A 26,995-nucleotide genomic window follows, 5' to 3' on the forward strand; every position below is an offset into this window, starting at 1 on the left:
ATAAATCAAAATGCATAGAATAGAAAGTAATGCATTCAGCTCAATAGAGTGTAGAGATGAATTTTGCGGGAAACTACTATGTGATAACTTGATGTAAACATTATTTTGCTTACCATACGATTTAGAGTAGTATGCAACCAATTTTATGAGTGTGCTACCAAGATTGGAGAAGTTACTTTTAGTAACTTCAACTTTTTTATACAATGGAACATTACCGTTTACAGAACTAAACAAAGATTTTTACTGTTACACTCTAAATGTTATGAGGTAGCTTCCTGAATTCACCTTGCATTTGAGTATTTCATGGCTCTGAGTAGGATACATGCAATATTTATACCGTTCCACCTCACCCTGAGTAGTTATGTACACATCCATAACTCAAAATGCATAGAATAGAAAGTAATGCATTCAGCTCAATAGAGTGTAAAGTTGAATTTTGCGGGAAACTACTATGTGATAACTTCATGTAAACCATATTATTTTGCTTACCATATGATTTAGAGTAGTATGCAACCGATTTTATGAGTGTGCTACCAATGTTGGAGAAGTTACTTTTAGTAACTTCAACTTTTTTACACAATGGAACATTACCGTTTACAGAACTAATCAAAGATTTTTACTGTTCCACTCTAAATGTTATGAGGTAGCTTCCTGAATTCACCTTGCATTTGAGTATTCCATGGCTCTGAGTAGGATACATGCAATATTTATACCGTTCCACCTCACCCTGAGTGGTTATGTACACATCTATAAATCAAAATGCATAGAATAAGAAGTAATGCATTCAGCTCAATAGAGTGTAAAGTTGAATTTTGCGGGAAACTACTATGTGATAACTTGATGTAAACCTTATTATTTTACTTACCACATCACTTAGAGTAGTATGCAACCGATTTTATGAGTGTGTTACCAATGTTCGAGAAGTTACTATTAGTAACTTCAACTTTTTTACACAAAGGAACATTACCGTTTACAGAACTTAACAAAGATATTTACTGTTCCACTCTAAATGTTAAGAGGTAGCTTCCTGAATTCACCTTGCATTTGAGTATTTCATGGCTCTGAGTAGGATACATGCAATATTTATACCGTTCCACCTCACCCTGAGTAGTTATGTACACATCCATAACTCAAAATGCATAGAATAGAAAGTAATGCATTCAGCTCAATAGAGTGTAGAGATGAATTTTGCGGGAAACTACTATGTGATAACTTGATGTAAACCTTATTATTTTGCTTACCATACGATTTAGAGTAGTATGCAACCAATTTTATGAGTGTGCTACCAAGGTTGGAGAAGTTAGTTTTAGTAACTTCAACTTTTTTATACAATGGAACATTACCGTTTACAGAACTAAACAAAGATATTTACTGTTCCACTCTAAATGTTAGGAGGTAGCTTCCTGAATTCACCTTGCATTTGAGTATTCCATGGCTCTGAGTAGGATACATGCAATATTTATACCGTTTCACCTCACCCTGAGTGGTTATGTACACATCCATAAATCAAAATGCATAGAATAAGAAGTAATGCATTCAGCTCAATAGAGTGTAAAGTTGAATTTTGCGGGAAACTACTATCTGATAACTTGATGTAAACCTTATTATTTTACTTACCACATCACTTAGAGTAGTATGCAACCGATTTTATGAGTGTGCTACCAATGTTCGAGAAGTTACTTTTAGTAACTTCAACTTTTTTACACAATGGAACATTACGGTTTACAGAACTTAACAAAGATATTTACTGTTCCACTCTAAATGTTAAGAGGTAGCTTCCTGAATTCACCTTGCATTTGAGTATTTCATGGCTCTGATTAGGATACATGCAATATTTATACCGTTCCACCTCACCCTGAGTAGTTATGTACACATCCATAACTCAAAATGCATAGAATAGAAAGTAATGCATTCAGCTCAATAGAGTGTAGAGATGAATTTTGCGGGAAACTACTATGTGATAACTTGATGTAAACCTTATTATTTTGCTTACCATACGATTTAGAGTAGTATGCAACCAATTTTTTGAGTGTGCTACCAAGGTTGGAGAAGTTAGTTTTAGTAACTTCAACTTTTTTATACAATGGAACATTACCGTTTACAGAACTAAACAAAGATATTTACTGTTCCACTCTAAATGTTAGGAGGTAGCTTCCTGAATTCACCTTGCATTTGAGTATTCCATGGCTCTGAGTAGGATACATGCAATATTTATACCGTTTCACCTCACCCTGAGTGGTTATGTACACATCCATAAATCAAAATGCATAGAATAAGAAGTAATGCATTCAGCTCAATAGAGTGTAAAGTTGAATTTTGCGGGAAACTACTATGTGATAACTTGATGTAAACCTTATTATTTTACTTACCACATCACTTAGAGTAGTATGCAACCGATTTTATGAGTGTGTTACCAATGTTCGAGAAGTTACTTTTAGTAACTTCAACTTTTTTACACAAAGGAACATTACCGTTTACAGAACTTAACAAAGATATTTACTGTTCCACTCTAAATGTTAAGAGGTAGCTTCCTGAATTCACCTTGCATTTGAGTATTTCATGCCTCTGAGTAGGATACATGCAATATTTATACCGTTCCACCTCACCCTGAGTAGTTATGTACACATCCATAAATCAAAATGCATAGAATAGAAAGTAATGCATTCAGCTCAATAGAGTGTAGAGATGAATTTTGCGGGAAACTACTATGTGATAACTTGATGTAAACCTTATTATTTTGCTTACCATACGATTTAGAGTAGTATGCAACCAATTTTATGAGTGTGCTACCAAGATTGGAGAAGTTACTTTTAGTAACTTCAACTTTTTTATACAATGGAACATTACCGTTTACAGAACTAAACAAAGATATTTACTGTTCCACTCTAAATGTTAAGAGGTAGCTTCCTGAATTCACCTTCCATTTGAGTATTCCATGGCTCTGAGTAGGATACATGCAATATTTATACCGTTCCACCTCACCCTGAGTAGTTATGTACACATCCATAACTCAAAATGCATAGAATAGAAAGTAATGCATTCAGCTCAATAGAGTGTAAAGTTGAATTTTGCGGGAAACTACTATGTGATAACTTCATGTAAACCATATTATTTTGCTTACCATATGATTTAGAGTAGTATGCAACCGATTTTATGAGTGTGCTACCAATGTTGGAGAAGTTACTTTTAGTAACTTCAACTTTTTTACACAATGGAACATTACCGTTTACAGAACTAAACAAAGATTTTTACTGTTCCACTCTAAATGTTATGAGGTAGCTTCCTGAATTCACCTTGCATTTGAGTATTCCATGGCTCTGAGTAGGATACATGCAATATTTATACCGTTTCACCTCACCCTGAGTGGTTATGTACACATCCATAAATCAAAATGCATAGAATAAGAAGTAATGCATTCAGCTCAATAGAGTGTAAAGTTGAATTTTGCGGGAAACTACTATGTGATAACTTGATTTAAACCTTATTATTTTACTTACCACATCACCTAGAGTAGTATGCAACCGATTTTATGAGTGTGTTACCAATGTTCGAGAAGTTACTTTTAGTAACTTCAACTTTTTTACACAAAGGAACATTACCGTTTACAGAACTTAACAAAGATATTTACTGTTCCACTCTAAATGTTAAGAGGTAGCTTCCTGAATTCACCTTGCATTTGAGTATTTCATGCCTCTGAGTAGCATACATGAAATATTTATACCGTTCCACCTCACCCTGAGTAGTTATGTACACATCCATAAATCAAAATGCATAGAATAGAAAGTAATGCATTCAGCTCAATAGAGTGTAGAGATGAATTTTGCGGGAAACTTCTATGTGATAACTTGATGTAAACCTTATTATTTTGCTTACCATACGATTTAGAGTAGTATGCAACCAATTTTATGAGTGTGCTACCAAGGTTGGAGAAGTTACTTTTAGTAACTTCAACTTTTCTACACAATGGAACATTACCATTTACAGAACTAAACAAAGATATTTACTGTTCCACTCTAAATGTTATGAGGTAGCTTCCTGAATTCACCTTGCATTTGAGTATTTCATGGCTCTGATTAGGATACATGCAATATTTATACCGTTCCACCTCACCCTGAGTAGTTATGTACACATCCATAACTCAAAATGCATAGAATAGAAAGTAATGCATTCAGCTCAATAGAGTGTAGAGATGAATTTTGCGGGAAACTACTATGTGATAACTTGATGTAAACCTTATTATTTTGCTTACCATACGATTTAGAGTAGTATGCAACCAATTTTATGAGTGTGCTACCAAGGTTGGAGAAGTTAGTTTTAGTAACTTCAACTTTTTTATACAATGGAACATTACCGTTTACAGAACTAAACAAAGATATTTACTGTTCCACTCTAAATGTTAGGAGGTAGCTTCCTGAATTCACCTTGCATTTGAGTATTCCATGGCTCTGAGTAGGATACATGCAATATTTATACCGTTTCACCTCACCCTGAGTGGTTATGTACACATCCATAAATCAAAATGCATAGAATAAGAAGTAATGCATTCAGCTCAATAGAGTGTAAAGTTGAATTTTGCGGGAAACTACTATGTGATAACTTGATGTAAACCTTATTATTTTACTTACCACATCACTTAGAGTAGTATGCAACCGATTTTATGAGTGTGTTACCAATGTTCGAGAAGTTACTTTTAGTAACTTCAACTTTTTTACACAAAGGAACATTACCGTTTACAGAACTTAACAAAGATATTTACTGTTCCACTCTAAATGTTAAGAGGTAGCTTCCTGAATTCACCTTGCATTTGAGTATTTCATGCCTCTGAGTAGGATACATGCAATATTTATACCGTTCCACCTCACCCTGAGTAGTTATGTACACATCCATAAATCAAAATGCATAGAATAGAAAGTAATGCATTCAGCTCAATAGAGTGTAGAGATGAATTTTGCGGGAAACTACTATGTGATAACTTGATGTAAACCTTATTATTTTGCTTACCATACGATTTAGAGTAGTATGCAACCAATTTTATGAGTGTGCTACCAAGATTGGAGAAGTTACTTTTAGTAACTTCAACTTTTTTATACAATGGAACATTACCGTTTACAGAACTAAACAAAGATATTTACTGTTCCACTCTAAATGTTAAGAGGTAGCTTCCTGAATTCACCTTCCATTTGAGTATTCCATGGCTCTGAGTAGGATACATGCAATATTTATACCGTTCCACCTCACCCTGAGTAGTTATGTACACATCCATAAATCAAAATGCATAGAATAGAAAGTAATGCATTCAGCTCAATAGAGTGTAGAGATGAATTTTGCGGGAAACTACTATGTGATAACTTGATGTAAACCTTATTATTTTGCTTACCATACGATTTAGAGTAGTATGCAACCAATTTTATGAGTGTGCTACCAAGGTTGGAGAAGTTACTTTTAGTAACTTCAACTTTTTTATACAATGGAACATTACCGTTTACAGAACTAAACAAAGATTTTTACTGTTACACTCTAAATGTTATGAGGTAGCTTCCTGAATTCACCTTGCATTTGAGTATTTCATGGCTCTGAGTAGGATACATGCAATATTTATACCGTTCCACCTCACCCTGAGTAGTTATGTACACATCCATAACTCAAAATGCATAGAATAGAAAGTAATGCATTCAGCTCAATAGAGTGTAAAGTTGAATTTTGCGGGAAACTACTATGTGATAACTTCATGTAAACCATATTATTTTGCTTACCATATGATTTAGAGTAGTATGCAACCGATTTTATGAGTGTGCTACCAATGTTGGAGAAGTTACTTTTAGTAACTTCAACTTTTTTACACAATGGAACATTACCGTTTACAGAACTAAACAAAGATTTTTACTGTTCCACTCTAAATGTTATGAGGTAGCTTCCTGAATTCACCTTGCATTTGAGTATTCCATGGCTCTGAGTAGGATACATGCAATATTTATACCGTTTCACCTCACCCTGAGTGGTTATGTACACATCCATAAATCAAAATGCATAGAATAAGAAGTAATGCATTCAGCTCAATAGAGTGTAAAGTTGAATTTTGCGGGAAACTACTATGTGATAACTTGATTTAAACCTTATTATTTTACTTACCACATCACCTAGAGTAGTATGCAACCGATTTTATGAGTGTGTTACCAATGTTCGAGAAGTTACTTTTAGTAACTTCAACTTTTTTACACAAAGGAACATTACCGTTTACAGAACTTAACAAAGATATTTACTGTTCCACTCTAAATGTTAAGAGGTAGCTTCCTGAATTCACCTTGCATTTGAGTATTTCATGCCTCTGAGTAGGATACATGAAATATTTATACCGTTCCACCTCACCCTGAGTAGTTATGTACACATCCATAAATCAAAATGCATAGAATAGAAAGTAATGCATTCAGCTCAATAGAGTGTAGAGATGAATTTTGCGGGAAACTTCTATGTGATAACTTGATGTAAACCTTATTATTTTGCTTACCATACGATTTAGAGTAGTATGCAACCAATTTTATGAGTGTGCTACCAAGGTTGGAGAAGTTACTTTTAGTAACTTCAACTTTTCTACACAATGGAACATTACCATTTACAGAACTAAACAAAGATATTTACTGTTCCACTCTAAATGTTATGAGGTAGCTTCCTGAATTCACCTTGCATTTGAGTATTTCATGGCTCTGATTAGGATACATGCAATATTTATACCGTTCCACCTCACCCTGAGTAGTTATGTACACATCCATAACTCAAAATGCATAGAATAGAAAGTAATGCATTCAGCTCAATAGAGTGTAGAGATGAATTTTGCGGGAAACTACTATGTGATAACTTGATGTAAACCTTATTATTTTGCTTACCATACGATTTAGAGTAGTATGCAACCAATTTTATGAGTGTGCTACCAAGGTTGGAGAAGTTAGTTTTAGTAACTTCAACTTTTTTATACAATGGAACATTACCGTTTACAGAACTAAACAAAGATATTTACTGTTCCACTCTAAATGTTAGGAGGTAGCTTCCTGAATTCACCTTGCATTTGAGTATTCCATGGCTCTGAGTAGGATACATGCAATATTTATACCGTTTCACCTCACCCTGAGTGGTTATGTACACATCCATAAATCAAAATGCATAGAATAAGAAGTAATGCATTCAGCTCAATAGAGTGTAAAGTTGAATTTTGCGGGAAACTACTATGTGATAACTTGATGTAAACCTTATTATTTTACTTACCACATCACTTAGAGTAGTATGCAACCGATTTTATGAGTGTGTTACCAATGTTCGAGAAGTTACTTTTAGTAACTTCAACTTTTTTACACAAAGGAACATTACCGTTTACAGAACTTAACAAAGATATTTACTGTTCCACTCTAAATGTTAAGAGGTAGCTTCCTGAATTCACCTTGCATTTGAGTATTTCATGCCTCTGAGTAGGATACATGCAATATTTATACCGTTCCACCTCACCCTGAGTAGTTATGTACACATCCATAAATCAAAATGCATAGAATAGAAAGTAATGCATTCAGCTCAATAGAGTGTAGAGATGAATTTTGCGGGAAACTACTATGTGATAACTTGATGTAAACCTTATTATTTTGCTTACCATACGATTTAGAGTAGTATGCAACCAATTTTATGAGTGTGCTACCAAGATTGGAGAAGTTACTTTTAGTAACTTCAACTTTTTTATACAATGGAACATTACCGTTTACAGAACTAAACAAAGATATTTACTGTTCCACTCTAAATGTTAGGAGGTAGCTTCCTGAATTCACCTTGCATTTGAGTATTCCATGGCTCTGAGTAGGATACATGCAATATTTATACCGTTTCACCTCACCCTGAGTGGTTATGTACACATCCATAAATCAAAATGCATAGAATAAGAAGTAATGCATTCAGCTCAATAGAGTGTAAAGTTGAATTTTGCGGGAAACTACTATGTGATAACTTGATGTAAACCTTATTATTTTACTTACCACATCACTTAGAGTAGTATGCAACCGATTTTATGAGTGTGTTACCAATGTTCGAGAAGTTACTTTTAGTAACTTCAACTTTTTTACACAAAGGAACATTACCGTTTACAGAACTTAACAAAGATATTTACTGTTCCACTCTAAATGTTAAGAGGTAGCTTCCTGAATTCACCTTGCATTTGAGTATTTCATGCCTCTGAGTAGGATACATGCAATATTTATACCGTTCCACCTCACCCTGAGTAGTTATGTACACATCCATAAATCAAAATGCATAGAATAGAAAGTAATGCATTCAGCTCAATAGAGTGTAGAGATGAATTTTGCGGGAAACTACTATGTGATAACTTGATGTAAACCTTATTATTTTGCTTACCATACGATTTAGAGTAGTATGCAACCGATTTTATGAGTGTGTTACCAATGTTCGAGAAGTTACTTTTAGTAACTTCAACTTTTTTACACAAAGGAACATTACCGTTTACAGAACTTAACAAAGATATTTACTGTTCCACTCTAAATGTTAAGAGGTAGCTTCCTGAATTCACCTTGCATTTGAGTATTTCATGCCTCTGAGTAGGATACATGCAATATTTATCCCGTTCCACCTCACCCTGAGTAGTTATGTACACATCCATAAATCAAAATGCATAGAATAGAAAGTAATGCATTCAGCTCAATAGAGTGTAGAGATGAATTTTGCGGGAAACTACTATGTGATAACTTGATGTAAACATTATTTTGCTTACCATTCGATTTAGAGTAGTATGCAACCAATTTTATGAGTGTGCTACCAAGGTTGGAGAAGTTACTTTTAGTAACTTCAACTTTTCTGCACAATAGAACATTACCATTTACAGAACTAAACAAAGATATTTACTGTTCCACTCTAAATGTTATGAGGTAGCTTCCTGAATTCACCTTGCATTTGAGTATTTCATGGCTCTGAGTAGGATACATGCAATATTTATACCGTTCCACCTCACCCTGAGTAGTTATGTACACATCCATAACTCAAAATGCATAGAATGGAAAGTAATGCATTCAGCTCAATAGAGTGTAAAGTTGAATTTTGAGGGAAACTACTATGTGATAACTTCATGTAAACCATATTATTTTGCTTACCATATGATTTAGAGTAGTATGCAACCGATTTTGTGAGTGTGCTACCAAGGTTGGAGAAGTTACTTTTAGTAACTTCAACTTTTCTGCACAATAGAACATTACCATTTACAGAACTAAACAAAGATATTTACTGTTCCACTCTAAATGTTATGAGGTAGCTTCCTGAATTCACCTTGCATTTGAGTATTTCATGGCTCTGAGTAGGATACATGCAATATTTATACCGTTCCACCTCACCCTGAGTAGTTATGTACACATCCATAACTCAAAATGCATAGAATGGAAAGTAATGCATTCAGCTCAATAGAGTGTAAAGTTGAATTTTGAGGGAAACTACTATGTGATAACTTCATGTAAACCATATTATTTTGCTTACCATATGATTTAGAGTAGTATGCAACCGATTTTGTGAGTGTGCTACCAATGTTGGAGAAGTTACTTTTAGTAACTTCAACTTTTTTACACAATGGAACATTACCGTTTACAGAACTAAACAAAGATTTTTACTGTTCCACTCTAAATGTTAAGAGGTAGCTTCCTGAATTCACCTTGCATTTGAGTATTTCATGGCTCTGATTAGGATACATGCAATATTTATACCGTTCCACCTCACCCTGAGTAGTTATGTACACATCCATAACTCAAAATGCATAGAATAGAAAGTAATGCATTCAGCTCAATAGAGTGTAGAGATGAATTTTGCGGGAAACTACTATGTGATAACTTGATGTAAACCTTATTATTTTGCTTACCATACGATTTAGAGTAGTATGCAACCAATTTTATGAGTGTGCTACCAAGGTTGGAGAAGTTAGTTTTAGTAACTTCAACTTTTTTATACAATGGAACATTACCGTTTACAGAACTAAACAAAGATATTTACTGTTCCACTCTAAATGTTAGGAGGTAGCTTCCTGAATTCACCTTGCATTTGAGTATTCCATGGCTCTGAGTAGGATACATGCAATATTTATACCGTTTCACCTCACCCTGAGTGGTTATGTACACATCCATAAATCAAAATGCATAGAATAAGAAGTAATGCATTCAGCTCAATAGAGTGTAAAGTTGAATTTTGCGGGAAACTACTATGTGATAACTTGATGTAAACCTTATTATTTTACTTACCACATCACTTAGAGTAGTATGCAACCGATTTTATGAGTGTGTTACCAATGTTCGAGAAGTTACTTTTAGTAACTTCAACTTTTTTACACAAAGGAACATTACCGTTTACAGAACTTAACAAAGATATTTACTGTTCCACTCTAAATGTTAAGAGGTAGCTTCCTGAATTCACCTTGCATTTGAGTATTTCATGCCTCTGAGTAGGATACATGCAATATTTATACCGTTCCACCTCACCCTGAGTAGTTATGTACACATCCATAAATCAAAATGCATAGAATAGAAAGTAATGCATTCAGCTCAATAGAGTGTAGAGATGAATTTTGCGGGAAACTACTATGTGATAACTTGATGTAAACCTTATTATTTTGCTTACCATACGATTTAGAGTAGTATGCAACCAATTTTATGAGTGTGCTACCAAGGTTGGAGAAGTTAGTTTTAGTAACTTCAACTTTTTTATACAATGGAACATTACCGTTTACAGAACTAAACAAAGATATTTACTGTTCCACTCTAAATGTTAGGAGGTAGCTTCCTGAATTCACCTTGCATTTGAGTATTCCATGGCTCTGAGTAGGATACATGCAATATTTATACCGTTTCACCTCACCCTGAGTGGTTATGTACACATCCATAAATCAAAATGCATAGAATAAGAAGTAATGCATTCAGCTCAATAGAGTGTAAAGTTGAATTTTGCGGGAAACTACTATGTGATAACTTGATGTAAACCTTATTATTTTACTTACCACATCACTTAGAGTAGTATGCAACCGATTTTATGAGTGTGTTACCAATGTTCGAGAAGTTACTTTTAGTAACTTCAACTTTTTTACACAAAGGAACATTACCGTTTACAGAACTTAACAAAGATATTTACTGTTCCACTCTAAATGTTAAGAGGTAGCTTCCTGAATTCACCTTGCATTTGAGTATTTCATGCCTCTGAGTAGGATACATGCAATATTTATACCGTTCCACCTCACCCTGAGTAGTTATGTACACATCCATAAATCAAAATGCATAGAATAGAAAGTAATGCATTCAGCTCAATAGAGTGTAGAGATGAATTTTGCGGGAAACTACTATGTGATAACTTGATGTAAACCTTATTATTTTGCTTACCATACGATTTAGAGTAGTATGCAACCGATTTTATGAGTGTGTTACCAATGTTCGAGAAGTTACTTTTAGTAACTTCAACTTTTTTACACAAAGGAACATTACCGTTTACAGAACTTAACAAAGATATTTACTGTTCCACTCTAAATGTTAAGAGGTAGCTTCCTGAATTCACCTTGCATTTGAGTATTTCATGCCTCTGAGTAGGATACATGCAATATTTATCCCGTTCCACCTCACCCTGAGTAGTTATGTACACATCCATAAATCAAAATGCATAGAATAGAAAGTAATGCATTCAGCTCAATAGAGTGTAGAGATGAATTTTGCGGGAAACTACTATGTGATAACTTGATGTAAACATTATTTTGCTTACCATTCGATTTAGAGTAGTATGCAACCAATTTTATGAGTGTGCTACCAAGGTTGGAGAAGTTACTTTTAGTAACTTCAACTTTTCTGCACAATAGAACATTACCATTTACAGAACTAAACAAAGATATTTACTGTTCCACTCTAAATGTTATGAGGTAGCTTCCTGAATTCACCTTGCATTTGAGTATTTCATGGCTCTGAGTAGGATACATGCAATATTTATACCGTTCCACCTCACCCTGAGTAGTTATGTACACATCCATAACTCAAAATGCATAGAATGGAAAGTAATGCATTCAGCTCAATAGAGTGTAAAGTTGAATTTTGAGGGAAACTACTATGTGATAACTTCATGTAAACCATATTATTTTGCTTACCATATGATTTAGAGTAGTATGCAACCGATTTTGTGAGTGTGCTACCAAGGTTGGAGAAGTTACTTTTAGTAACTTCAACTTTTCTGCACAATAGAACATTACCATTTACAGAACTAAACAAAGATATTTACTGTTCCACTCTAAATGTTATGAGGTAGCTTCCTGAATTCACCTTGCATTTGAGTATTTCATGGCTCTGAGTAGGATACATGCAATATTTATACCGTTCCACCTCACCCTGAGTAGTTATGTACACATCCATAACTCAAAATGCATAGAATGGAAAGTAATGCATTCAGCTCAATAGAGTGTAAAGTTGAATTTTGAGGGAAACTACTATGTGATAACTTCATGTAAACCATATTATTTTGCTTACCATATGATTTAGAGTAGTATGCAACCGATTTTGTGAGTGTGCTACCAATGTTGGAGAAGTTACTTTTAGTAACTTCAACTTTTTTACACAATGGAACATTACCGTTTACAGAACTAAACAAAGATTTTTACTGTTCCACTCTAAATGTTATGAGTTAGCTTCCTGAATTCACCTTGCATTTGAGTATTCCATGGCTCTGAGTAGGATACATGCAATATTTATACCGTTCCACCTCACCCTGAGTGGTTATGTACACATCCATAAATCAAAATGCATAGAATAGAAAGTAATGCATTCAGCTCAATAGAGTATAAAGTTGAATTTTGCGGGAAACTACTATGTGATAACTTGATGTAAACCTTATTATTTTACTTACCACATCACTTAGAGTAGTATGCAACCGATTTTATGAGTGTGCTACCAATGTTCGAGAAGTTACTTTTAGTAACTTCAACTTTTTTACACAATGGAACATTACGGTTTACAGAACTTAACAAAGATATTTACTGTTCCACTCTAAATGTTAAGAGGTAGCTTCCTGAATTCACCTTGCATTTGAGTATTTCATGGCTCTGATTAGGATACATGCAATATTTATACCGTTCCACCTCACCCTGAGTAGTTATGTACACATCCATAACTCAAAATGCATAGAATAGAAAGTAATGCATTCAGCTCAATAGAGTGTAGAGATGAATTTTGCGGGAAACTACTATGTGATAACTTGATGTAAACATTATTTTGCTTACCATTCGATTTAGAGTAGTATGCAACCAATTTTATGAGTGTGCTACCAAGGTTGGAGAAGTTACTTTTAGTAACTTCAACTTTTCTGCACAATAGAACATTACCATTTACAGAACTAAACAAAGATATTTACTGTTCCACTCTAAATGTTATGAGGTAGCTTCCTGAATTCACCTTGCATTTGAGTATTTCATGGCTCTGAGTAGGATACATGCAATATTTATACCGTTCCACCTCACCCTGAGTAGTTATGTACACATCCATAACTCAAAATGCATAGAATGGAAAGTAATGCATTCAGCTCAATAGAGTGTAAAGTTGAATTTTGAGGGAAACTACTATGTGATAACTTCATGTAAACCATATTATTTTGCTTACCATATGATTTAGAGTAGTATGCAACCGATTTTGTGAGTGTGCTACCAATGTTGGAGAAGTTACTTTTAGTAACTTCAACTTTTTTACACAATGGAACATTACCGTTTACAGAACTAAACAAAGATTTTTACTGTTCCACTCTAAATGTTATGAGTTAGCTTCCTGAATTCACCTTGCATTTGAGTATTCCATGGCTCTGAGTAGGATACATGCAATATTTATACCGTTCCACCTCACCCTGAGTGGTTATGTACACATCCATAAATCAAAATGCATAGAATAGAAAGTAATGCATTCAGCTCAATAGAGTATAAAGTTGAATTTTGCGGGAAACTACTATGTGATAACTTGATGTAAACCTTATTATTTTACTTACCACATCACTTAGAGTAGTATGCAACCGATTTTATGAGTGTGCTACCAATGTTCGAGAAGTTACTTTTAGTAACTTCAACTTTTTTACACAATGGAACATTACGGTTTACAGAACTTAACAAAATATTTACTGTTCCACTCTAAATGTTAAGAGGTAGCTTCCTGAATTCACCTTGCATTTGAGTATTTCATGCCTCTGAGTAGGATACATGCAATATTTATACCGTTCCACCTCACCCTGAGTGGTTATGTACACATCCATAAATCAAAATGCATAGAATAGAAAGTAATGCATTCAGCTCAATAGAGTGTAGAGATGAATTTTGCGGGAAACTACTATGTGATAACTTGATGTAAACCTTATTATTTTGCTTACCATACGATTTAGAGTAGTATGCAACCAATTTTATGAGTGTGCTACCAAGGTTGGAGAAGTTAGTTTTAGTAACTTCAACTTTTTTATACAATGGAACATTACCGTTTACAGAACTAAACAAAGATATTTACTGTTCCACTCTAAATGTTAGGAGGTAGCTTCCTGAATTCACCTTGCATTTGAGTATTCCATGGCTCTGAGTAGGATACATGCAATATTTATACCGTTTCACCTCACCCTGAGTGGTTATGTACACATCCATAAATCAAAATGCATAGAATAAGAAGTAATGCATTCAGCTCAATAGAGTGTAAAGTTGAATTTTGCGGGAAACTACTATGTGATAACTTGATGTAAACCTTATTATTTTACTTACCACATCACTTAGAGTAGTATGCAACCGATTTTATGAGTGTGTTACCAATGTTCGAGAAGTTACTTTTAGTAACTTCAACTTTTTTACACAAAGGAACATTACCGTTTACAGAACTTAACAAAGATATTTACTGTTCCACTCTAAATGTTAAGAGGTAGCTTCCTGAATTCACCTTGCATTTGAGTATTTCATGCCTCTGAGTAGGATACATGCAATATTTATACCGTTCCACCTCACCCTGAGTAGTTATGTACACATCCATAAATCAAAATGCATAGAATAGAAAGTAATGCATTCAGCTCAATAGAGTGTAGAGATGAATTTTGCGGGAAACTACTATGTGATAACTTGATGTAAACCTTATTATTTTGCTTACCATACGATTTAGAGTAGTATGCAACCGATTTTATGAGTGTGTTACCAATGTTCGAGAAGTTACTTTTAGTAACTTCAACTTTTTTACACAAAGGAACATTACCGTTTACAGAACTTAACAAAGATATTTACTGTTCCACTCTAAATGTTAAGAGGTAGCTTCCTGAATTCACCTTGCATTTGAGTATTTCATGCCTCTGAGTAGGATACATGCAATATTTATCCCGTTCCACCTCACCCTGAGTAGTTATGTACACATCCATAAATCAAAATGCATAGAATAGAAAGTAATGCATTCAGCTCAATAGAGTGTAGAGATGAATTTTGCGGGAAACTACTATGTGATAACTTGATGTAAACATTATTTTGCTTACCATTCGATTTAGAGTAGTATGCAACCAATTTTATGAGTGTGCTACCAAGGTTGGAGAAGTTACTTTTAGTAACTTCAACTTTTCTGCACAATAGAACATTACCATTTACAGAACTAAACAAAGATATTTACTGTTCCACTCTAAATGTTATGAGGTAGCTTCCTGAATTCACCTTGCATTTGAGTATTTCATGGCTCTGAGTAGGATACATGCAATATTTATACCGTTCCACCTCACCCTGAGTAGTTATGTACACATCCATAACTCAAAATGCATAGAATGGAAAGTAATGCATTCAGCTCAATAGAGTGTAAAGTTGAATTTTGAGGGAAACTACTATGTGATAACTTCATGTAAACCATATTATTTTGCTTACCATATGATTTAGAGTAGTATGCAACCGATTTTGTGAGTGTGCTACCAAGGTTGGAGAAGTTACTTTTAGTAACTTCAACTTTTCTGCACAATAGAACATTACCATTTACAGAACTAAACAAAGATATTTACTGTTCCACTCTAAATGTTATGAGGTAGCTTCCTGAATTCACCTTGCATTTGAGTATTTCATGGCTCTGAGTAGGATACATGCAATATTTATACCGTTCCACCTCACCCTGAGTAGTTATGTACACATCCATAACTCAAAATGCATAGAATGGAAAGTAATGCATTCAGCTCAATAGAGTGTAAAGTTGAATTTTGAGGGAAACTACTATGTGATAACTTCATGTAAACCATATTATTTTGCTTACCATATGATTTAGAGTAGTATGCAACCGATTTTGTGAGTGTGCTACCAATGTTGGAGAAGTTACTTTTAGTAACTTCAACTTTTTTACACAATGGAACATTACCGTTTACAGAACTAAACAAAGATTTTTACTGTTCCACTCTAAATGTTATGAGTTAGCTTCCTGAATTCACCTTGCATTTGAGTATTCCATGGCTCTGAGTAGGATACATGCAATATTTATACCGTTCCACCTCACCCTGAGTGGTTATGTACACATCCATAAATCAAAATGCATAGAATAGAAAGTAATGCATTCAGCTCAATAGAGTATAAAGTTGAATTTTGCGGGAAACTACTATGTGATAACTTGATGTAAACCTTATTATTTTACTTACCACATCACTTAGAGTAGTATGCAACCGATTTTATGAGTGTGCTACCAATGTTCGAGAAGTTACTTTTAGTAACTTCAACTTTTTTACACAATGGAACATTACGGTTTACAGAACTTAACAAAGATATTTACTGTTCCACTCTAAATGTTAAGAGGTAGCTTCCTGAATTCACCTTGCATTTGAGTATTTCATGGCTCTGATTAGGATACATGCAATATTTATACCGTTCCACCTCACCCTGAGTAGTTATGTACACATCCATAACTCAAAATGCATAGAATAGAAAGTAATGCATTCAGCTCAATAGAGTGTAGAGATGAATTTTGCGGGAAACTACTATGTGATAACTTGATGTAAACATTATTTTGCTTACCATTCGATTTAGAGTAGTATGCAACCAATTTTATGAGTGTGCTACCAAGGTTGGAGAAGTTACTTTTAGTAACTTCAACTTTTCTGCACAATAGAACATTACCATTTACAGAACTAAACAAAGATATTTACTGTTCCACTCTAAATGTTATGAGGTAGCTTCCTGAATTCACCTTGCATTTGAGTATTTCATGGCTCTGAGTAGGATACATGCAATATTTATACCGTTCCACCTCACCCTGAGTAGTTATGTACACATCCATAACTCAAAATGCATAGAATGGAAAGTAATGCATTCAGCTCAATAGAGTGTAAAGTTGAATTTTGAGGGAAACTACTATGTGATAACTTCATGTAAACCATATTATTTTGCTTACCATATGATTTAGAGTAGTATGCAACCGATTTTGTGAGTGTGCTACCAATGTTGGAGAAGTTACTTTTAGTAACTTCAACTTTTTTACACAATGGAACATTACCGTTTACAGAACTAAACAAAGATTTTTACTGTTCCACTCTAAATGTTATGAGTTAGCTTCCTGAATTCACCTTGCATTTGAGTATTCCATGGCTCTGAGTAGGATACATGCAATATTTATACCGTTCCACCTCACCCTGAGTGGTTATGTACACATCCATAAATCAAAATGCATAGAATAGAAAGTAATGCATTCAGCTCAATAGAGTATAAAGTTGAATTTTGCGGGAAACTACTATGTGATAACTTGATGTAAACCTTATTATTTTACTTACCACATCACTTAGAGTAGTATGCAACCGATTTTATGAGTGTGCTACCAATGTTCGAGAAGTTACTTTTAGTAACTTCAACTTTTTTACACAATGGAACATTACGGTTTACAGAACTTAACAAAGATATTTACTGTTCCACTCTAAATGTTAAGAGGTAGCTTCCTGAATTCACCTTGCATTTGAGTATTTCATGGCTCTGATTAGGATACATGCAATATTTATACCGTTCCATCTCACCCTGAGTAGTTATGTACACATCCATAACTCAAAATGCATAGAATAGAAAGTAATGCATTCAGCTCAATAGAGTGTAGAGATGAATTTTGCGTGAAACTACTATGTGATAACTTGATGTAAACCTTATTATTTTGCTTACCATACGATTTAGAGTAGTATGCAACCAATTTTATGAGTGTGCTACCAAGGTTGGAGAAGTTAGTTTTAGTAACTTCAACTTTTTTATACAATGGAACATTACCGTTTACAGAACTAAACAAAGATATTTACTGTTCCACTCTAAATGTTAGGAGGTAGCTTCCTGAATTCACCTTGCATTTGAGTATTCCATGGCTCTGAGTAGGATACATGCAATATTTATACCGTTCCACCTCACCCTGAGTGGTTATGTACACATCCATAAATCAAAATGCATAGAATAGAAAGTAATGCATTCAGCTCAATAGAGTGTAGAGATGAATTTTGCGGGAAACTACTATGTGATAACTTGATGTAAACCTTATTATTTTGCTTACCATCCGATTTAGAGTAGTATGCAACCAATTTTATGAGTGTGCTACCAAGGTTGGAGAAGTTACTTTTAGTAACTTCAACTTTTCTACACAATGGAACATTACCATTTACAGAACTAAACAAAGATATTTACTGTTCCACTCTAAATGTTATGAGGTAGCTTCCTGAATTCACCTTGCATTTGAGTATTTCATGGCTCTGAGTAGGATGCATGCAATATTTATACCGTTCCACCTCACCCTGAGTAGTTATGTACACATCCATAACTCAAAATGCATAGAATAGAAAGTAATGCATTCAGCTCAATAGAGTGTAAAGTTGAATTTTGAGGGAAACTACTATGTGACAACTTCATGTAAACCATATTATTTTGCTTACCATATGATTTGAGTAGTATGCAACCGATTTTATGAGTGTGCTACCAATGTTGGAGAAGTTACTTTTAGTAACTTCAACTTTTTTACAGAATGGAACATTACGGTTTACAGAACTTAACAAAGATATTTACTGTTCCACTCTAAATGTTAAGAGGTAGCTTCCTGAATTCACCTTGCATTTGAGTATTTCATGGCTCTGATTAGGATACATGCAGTATTTATACCGTTCCACCTCACCCTGAGTAGTTATGTACACATCCATAAATCAAAATGCATAGAATAGAAAGTAATGCATTCAGCTCAATAGTGTAGAGATGAATTTTGCGGGAAACTACTATGTGATAACTTGATGTAAACCTTATTATTTTGCTTACCATACGATTTAGAGTAGTATGCAACCAATTTTATGAGTGTGCTACCAAGGTTGGAGAAGTTAGTTTTAGTAACTTCAACTTTTCTACACAATGGAACATTACCATTTACAGAACTAAACAAAGATATTTACTGTTCCACTCTAAATGTTAGGAGGTAGCTTCCTGAATTCACCTTGCATTTGAGTATTCCATGGCTCTGAGTAGGATACATGCAATATTTATACCGTTCCACCTCACCCTGAGTGGTTATGTACACATCCATAAATCAAAATGCATAGAATAGAAAGTAATGCATTCAGCTCAATAGAGTATAAAGTTGAATTTTGCGGGAAACTACTATGTGATAACTTGATGTAAACCTTATTATTTTACTTACCACATCACTTAGAGTAGTATGCAACCGATTTTATGAGTGTGCTACCAATGTTCGAGAAGTTACTTTTAGTAACTTCAACTTTTTTACACAATGGAACATTACGGTTTACAGAACTTAACAAAATATTTACTGTTCCACTCTAAATGTTAAGAGGTAGCTTCCTGAATTCACCTTGCATTTGAGTATTTCATGCCTCTGAGTAGGATACATGCAATATTTATACCGTTCCACCTCACCCTGAGTGGTTATGTACACATCCATAAATCAAAATGCATAGAATAGAAAGTAATGCATTCAGCTCAATAGAGTGTAGAGATGAATTTTGCGGGAAACTACTATGTGATAACTTGATGTAAACCTTATTATTTTGCTTACCATACGATTTAGAGTAGTATGCAACCAATTTTATGAGTGTGCTACCAAGGTTGGAGAAGTTAGTTTTAGTAACTTCAACTTTTTTATACAATGGAACATTACCGTTTACAGAACTAAACAAAGATATTTACTGTTCCACTCTAAATGTTAGGAGGTAGCTTCCTGAATTCACCTTGCATTTGAGTATTCCATGGCTCTGAGTAGGATACATGCAATATTTATACCGTTTCACCTCACCCTGAGTGGTTATGTACACATCCATAAATCAAAATGCATAGAATAAGAAGTAATGCATTCAGCTCAATAGAGTGTAAAGTTGAATTTTGCGGGAAACTACTATGTGATAACTTGATGTAAACCTTATTATTTTACTTACCACATCACTTAGAGTAGTATGCAACCGATTTTATGAGTGTGTTACCAATGTTCGAGAAGTTACTTTTAGTAACTTCAACTTTTTTACACAAAGGAACATTACCGTTTACAGAACTTAACAAAGATATTTACTGTTCCACTCTAAATGTTAAGAGGTAGCTTCCTGAATTCACCTTGCATTTGAGTATTTCATGCCTCTGAGTAGGATACATGCAATATTTATACCGTTCCACCTCACCCTGAGTAGTTATGTACACATCCATAAATCAAAATGCATAGAATAGAAAGTAATGCATTCAGCTCAATAGAGTGTAGAGATGAATTTTGCGGGAAACTACTATGTGATAACTTGATGTAAACCTTATTATTTTGCTTACCATACGATTTAGAGTAGTATGCAACCGATTTTATGAGTGTGTTACCAATGTTCGAGAAGTTACTTTTAGTAACTTCAACTTTTTTACACAAAGGAACATTACCGTTTACAGAACTTAACAAAGATATTTACTGTTCCACTCTAAATGTTAAGAGGTAGCTTCCTGAATTCACCTTGCATTTGAGTATTTCATGCCTCTGAGTAGGATACATGCAATATTTATCCCGTTCCACCTCACCCTGAGTAGTTATGTACACATCCATAAATCAAAATGCATAGAATAGAAAGTAATGCATTCAGCTCAATAGAGTGTAGAGATGAATTTTGCGGGAAACTACTATGTGATAACTTGATGTAAACATTATTTTGCTTACCATTCGATTTAGAGTAGTATGCAACCAATTTTATGAGTGTGCTACCAAGGTTGGAGAAGTTACTTTTAGTAACTTCAACTTTTCTGCACAATAGAACATTACCATTTACAGAACTAAACAAAGATATTTACTGTTCCACTCTAAATGTTATGAGGTAGCTTCCTGAAATCACCTTGCATTTGAGTATTTCATGGCTCTGAGTAGGATACATGCAATATTTATACCGTTCCACCTCACCCTGAGTAGTTATGTACACATCCATAACTCAAAATGCATAGAATGGAAAGTAATGCATTCAGCTCAATAGAGTGTAAAGTTGAATTTTGAGGGAAACTACTATGTGATAACTTCATGTAAACCATATTATTTTGCTTACCATATGATTTAGAGTAGTATGCAACCGATTTTGTGAGTGTGCTACCAATGTTGGAGAAGTTACTTTTAGTAACTTCAACTTTTTTACACAATGGAACATTACCGTTTACAGAACTAAACAAAGATTTTTACTGTTCCACTCTAAATGTTATGAGTTAGCTTCCTGAATTCACCTTGCATTTGAGTATTCCATGGCTCTGAGTAGGATACATGCAATATTTATACCGTTCCACCTCACCCTGAGTGGTTATGTACACATCCATAAATCAAAATGCATAGAATAGAAAGTAATGCATTCAGCTCAATAGAGTATAAAGTTGAATTTTGCGGGAAACTACTATGTGATAACTTGATGTAAACCTTATTATTTTACTTACCACATCACTTAGAGTAGTATGCAACCGATTTTATGAGTGTGCTACCAATGTTCGAGAAGTTACTTTTAGTAACTTCAACTTTTTTACACAATGGAACATTACGGTTTACAGAACTTAACAAAGATATTTACTGTTCCACTCTAAATGTTAAGAGGTAGCTTCCTGAATTCACCTTGCATTTGAGTATTTCATGGCTCTGATTAGGATACATGCAATATTTATACCGTTCCACCTCACCCTGAGTAGTTATGTACACATCCATAACTCAAAATGCATAGAATAGAAAGTAATGCATTCAGCTCAATAGAGTGTAGAGATGAATTTTGCGTGAAACTACTATGTGATAACTTGATGTAAACCTTATTATTTTGCTTACCATACGATTTAGAGTAGTATGCAACCAATTTTATGAGTGTGCTACCAAGGTTGGAGAAGTTAGTTTTAGTAACTTCAACTTTTTTATACAATGGAACATTACCGTTTACAGAACTAAACAAAGATATTTACTGTTCCACTCTAAATGTTAGGAGGTAGCTTCCTGAATTCACCTTGCATTTGAGTATTCCATGGCTCTGAGTAGGATACATGCAATATTTATACCGTTCCACCTCACCCTGAGTGGTTATGTACACATCCATAAATCAAAATGCATAGAATAGAAAGTAATGCATTCAGCTCAATAGAGTGTAGAGATGAATTTTGCGGGAAACTACTATGTGATAACTTGATGTAAACCTTATTATTTTGCTTACCATCCGATTTAGAGTAGTATGCAACCAATTTTATGAGTGTGCTACCAAGGTTGGAGAAGTTACTTTTAGTAACTTCAACTTTTCTACACAATGGAACATTACCATTTACAGAACTAAACAAAGATATTTACTGTTCCACTCTAAATGTTAGGAGGTAGCTTCCTGAATTCACCTTGCATTTGAGTATTCCATGGCTCTGAGTAGGATACATGCAATATTTATACCGTTCCACCTCACCCTGAGTGGTTATGTACACATCCATAAATCAAAATGCATAGAATAGGAAGTAATGCATTCAGCTCAATAGAGTGTAAAGTTGAATTTTGCGGGAAACTACTATGTGATAACTTGATGTAAACCTTATTATTTTACTTACCACATCACTTAGAGTAGTATGCAAACGATTTTATGAGTGTGCTACCAAGGTTGGAGAAGTTACTTTTAGTAACTTCAACTTTTTTATACAATGGAACATTACCGTTTACAGAACTAAACAAAGATATTTACTGTTCCACTCTAAATGTTAGGAGGTAGCTTCCTGAATTCACCTTGCATTTGAGTATTCCATGGCTCTGAGTAGGATACATGCAATATTTATACCGTTTCACCTCACCCTGAGTGGTTATGTACACATCCATAAATCAAAATGCATAGAATAAGAAGTAATGCATTCAGCTCAATAGAGTGTAAAGTTGAATTTTGCGGGAAACTACTATGTGATAACTTGATGTAAACCTTATTATTTTACTTACCACATCACTTAGAGTAGTATGCAACCGATTTTATGAGTGTGTTACCAATGTTCGAGAAGTTACTTTTAGTAACTTCAACTTTTTTACACAAAGGAACATTACCGTTTACAGAACTTAACAAAGATATTTACTGTTCCACTCTAAATGTTAAGAGGTAGCTTCCTGAATTCACCTTGCATTTGAGTATTTCATGCCTCTGAGTAGGATACATGCAATATTTATACCGTTCCACCTCACCCTGAGTGGTTATGTACACATCCATAAATCAAAATGCATAGAATAGAAAGTAATGCATTCAGCTCAATAGAGTGTAAAGTTGAATTTTGCGGGAAACTACTATGTGATAACTTGATGTAAACCTTATTATTTTACTTACCACATCACTTAGAGTAGTATGCAACCGATTTTATGAGTGTGCTACCAATGTTCGAGAAGTTACTTTTAGTAACTTCAACTTTTTTACACAATGGAACATTACGGTTTACAGAACTTAACAAAGATATTTACTGTTCCACTCTAAATGTTAAGAGGTAGCTTCCTGAATTCACCTTGCATTTGAGTATTTCATGGCTCTGATTAGGATACATGCAATATTTATACCGTTCCACCTCACCCTGAGTAGTTATGTACACATCCATAAATCAAAATGCATAGAATAAGAAGTAATGCATTCAGCTCAATAGAGTGTAAAGTTGAATTTTGCGGGAAACTACTATGTGATAACTTGATGTAAACCTTATTATTTTACTTACCACATCACTTAGAGTAGTATGCAACCGATTTTATGAGTGTGTTACCAATGTTCGAGAAGTTACTTTTAGTAACTTCAACTTTTTTACACAAAGGAACATTACCGTTTACAGAACTTAACAAAGATATTTACTGTTCCACTCTAAATGTTAAGAGGTAGCTTCCTGAATTCACCTTGCATTTGAGTATTTCATGCCTCTGAGTAGGATACATGCAATATTTATCCCGTTCCACCTCACCCTGAGTAGTTATGTACACATCCATAAATCAAAATGCATAGAATAGAAAGTAATGCATTCAGCTCAATAGAGTGTAGAGATGAATTTTGCGGGAAACTACTATGTGATAACTTGATGTAAACATTATTTTGCTTACCATTCGATTTAGAGTAGTATGCAACCAATTTTATGAGTGTGCTACCAAGGTTGGAGAAGTTACTTTTAGTAACTTCAACTTTTCTGCACAATAGAACATTACCATTTACAGAACTAAACAAAGATATTTACTGTTCCACTCTAAATGTTATGAGGTAGCTTCCTGAATTCACCTTGCATTTGAGTATTTCATGGCTCTGAGTAGGATACATGCAATATTTATACCGTTCCACCGCACCCTGAGTAGTTATGTACACATCCATAACTCAAAATGCATAGAATGGAAAGTAATGCATTCAGCTCAATAGAGTGTAAAGTTGAATTTTGAGGGAAACTACTATGTGATAACTTCATGTAAACCATATTATTTTGCTTACCATATGATTTAGAGTAGTATGCAACCGATTTTGTGAGTGTGCTACCAATGTTGGAGAAGTTACTTTTAGTAACTTCAACTTTTTTACACAATGGAACATTACCGTTTACAGAACTAAACAAAGATTTTTACTGTTCCACTCTAAATGTTATGAGTTAGCTTCCTGAATTCACCTTGCATTTGAGTATTCCATGGCTCTGAGTAGGATACATGCAATATTTATACCGTTCCACCTCACCCTGAGTGGTTATGTACACATCCATAAATCAAAATGCATAGAATAGAAAGTAATGCATTCAGCTCAATAGAGTATAAAGTTGAATTTTGCGGGAAACTACTATGTGATAACTTGATGTAAACCTTATTATTTTACTTACCACATCACTTAGAGTAGTATGCAACCGATTTTATGAGTGTGCTACCAATGTTCGAGAAGTTACTTTTAGTAACTTCAACCTTTTTACACAATGAAACATTACGGTTTACAGAACTTAACAAAGATATTTACTGTTCCACTCTAAATGTTAAGAGGTAGCTTCCTGAATTCACCTTGCATTTGAGTATTTCATGGCTCTGATTAGGATACATGCAATATTTATACCGTTCCACCTCACCCTGAGTAGTTATGTACACATCCATAAATCAAAATGCATAGAATAGAAAGTAATGCATTCAGCTCAATAGAGTGTAAAGTTGAATTTTGCGGGAAACTACTATGTGATAACTTGATGTAAACCTTATTATTTTACTTACCACATCACTTAGAGTAGTATGCAACCGATTTTATGAGTGTGCTACCAATGTTCGAGAAGTTACTTTTAGTAACTTCAACTTTTTTACACAATGGAACATTACGGTTTACAGAACTTAACAAAGATATTTACTGTTCCACTCTAAATGTTAAGAGGTAGCTTCCTGAATTCACCTTGCATTTGAGTATTTCATGGCTCTGATTAGGATACATGCAATATTTATACCGTTCCACCTCACCCTGAGTAGTTATGTACACATCCATAAATCAAAATGCATAGAATAAGAAGTAATGCATTCAGCTCAATAGAGTGTAAAGTTGAATTTTGCGGGAAACTACTATGTGATAACTTGATGTAAACCTTATTATTTTACTTACCACATCACTTAGAGTAGTATGCAACCGATTTTATGAGTGTGTTACCAATGTTCGAGAAGTTACTTTTAGTAACTTCAACTTTTTTACACAAAGGAACATTACCGTTTACAGAACTTAACAAAGATATTTACTGTTCCACTCTAAATGTTAAGAGGTAGCTTCCTGAATTCACCTTGCATTTGAGTATTTCATGCCTCTGAGTAGGATACATGCAATATTTATCCCGTTCCACCTCACCCTGAGTAGTTATGTACACATCCATAAATCAAAATGCATAGAATAGAAAGTAATGCATTCAGCTCAATAGAGTGTAGAGATGAATTTTGCGGGAAACTACTATGTGATAACTTGATGTAAACATTATTTTGCTTACCATTCGATTTAGAGTAGTATGCAACCAATTTTATGAGTGTGCTACCAAGGTTGGAGAAGTTACTTTTAGTAACTTCAACTTTTCTGCACAATAGAACATTACCATTTACAGAACTAAACAAAGATATTTACTGTTCCACTCTAAATGTTATGAGGTAGCTTCCTGAATTCACCTTGCATTTGAGTATTTCATGGCTCTGAGTAGGATACATGCAATATTTATACCGTTCCACCGCACCCTGAGTAGTTATGTACACATCCATAACTCAAAATGCATAGAATGGAAAGTAATGCATTCAGCTCAATAGAGTGTAAAGTTGAATTTTGAGGGAAACTACTATGTGATAACTTCATGTAAACCATATTATTTTGCTTACCATATGATTTAGAGTAGTATGCAACCGATTTTGTGAGTGTGCTACCAATGTTGGAGAAGTTACTTTTAGTAACTTCAACTTTTTTACACAATGGAACATTACCGTTTACAGAACTAAACAAAGATTTTTACTGTTCCACTCTAAATGTTATGAGTTAGCTTCCTGAATTCACCTTGCATTTGAGTATTCCATGGCTCTGAGTAGGATACATGCAA

The sequence above is a fragment of the Hemitrygon akajei genome, chromosome 6, assembly GCF_048418815.1.
Source record: "Hemitrygon akajei chromosome 6, sHemAka1.3, whole genome shotgun sequence".
NCBI lineage: Eukaryota > Metazoa > Chordata > Chondrichthyes > Myliobatiformes > Dasyatidae > Hemitrygon > Hemitrygon akajei.